Source organism: Galeopterus variegatus, unplaced genomic scaffold (genome assembly GCF_000696425.1).
Source record: "Galeopterus variegatus unplaced genomic scaffold, G_variegatus-3.0.2 Scaffold662, whole genome shotgun sequence".
In the NCBI taxonomy this organism is placed as follows: Eukaryota; Metazoa; Chordata; class Mammalia; order Dermoptera; family Cynocephalidae; genus Galeopterus; species Galeopterus variegatus.
The window spans coordinates 410,514-411,346 of record NW_007726773.1 but is presented as its reverse complement, the minus strand read 5'-3'; the positions used below and the strand labels follow the sequence as shown (position 1 = coordinate 411,346).

General features: G+C 36.9%; 1 protein-coding gene across 1 annotated transcript in view; it reads left to right on the top strand.

Moving 5' to 3' along the window:
• GTF2F2 (general transcription factor IIF, polypeptide 2, 30kDa) overlaps positions 1 to 833 on the top strand; it is a 195,136-nt gene that overhangs the window by 106,341 nt on the left and 87,962 nt on the right. The gene's annotated exons all lie outside the window — the stretch shown is intronic.

The following is an 833-nucleotide window of genomic DNA, read 5'->3' as shown; positions in this document are numbered from 1 at the left end:
AAAAATATGTGAAGGCTTTAAAAAGGGAACAGGTAAATCATGCTTTTAACATTTATTTTAGAGGAGAAGGGGAGTAGGGAAGTGAACAGAGCTGTGATGTTAGAAGTAGCCAACTGGTGGTGGAAAAATTCATTGCTGATGATTATGGCTTTTCCTTCCACTTGAGTAGCATTTGAAAGCTATTTTAGGTTTGAAAAGAAGATATGATGGACAGAAAATTATGGTTTCACAAAGTAAATTTTATTGCTTTGTGCGAGTGACCTTGACTGAATAGTGAAGAAAATGGTGGCAAGTTGAAATGGGCAGGTGCTTTGGACCTGCTTTCTACCGTTTCAGGTGTCATATGGAAAAAGTTGACAGCGGAAATTAACTAAAACTATGGACTGGCTGGTTAGCTCAATTGGTTAGAACATGGTGCTGATAATACCAGGGTCTAGGGTTCAGTCCCTGTACTGGTCAGCTGCCCCTCCACCCCCCAAAAGAAAAAGAAATCTTTAAAATTAAATTCAGCCTGTCCACCTGGAGTAGTTATTGCTAAACAAGTGGGGAGCATTTACATAGGTGTTAAAAGGTGGCTCTTTTAGTATTCAATACGGTAATAACACATGAAATGTGACTAAACTGTTTCCAGGGGTGGTATTCTAAGTTTATTTTTTAAAAAGGATTAATTTATGTTCCAGTATTGGACTATTCATGCATTTAAAACAGTTTTTACATTGAAATTTCCCAAATCTTGCTACTGTTCTGACAACTGAAGAATTTTTCTTTTTCTTTTTTTTTTTTTTTTTTGTCTTTTTTTCCGTGTCCGGCAACGGATCACAACCCTCAGTGTT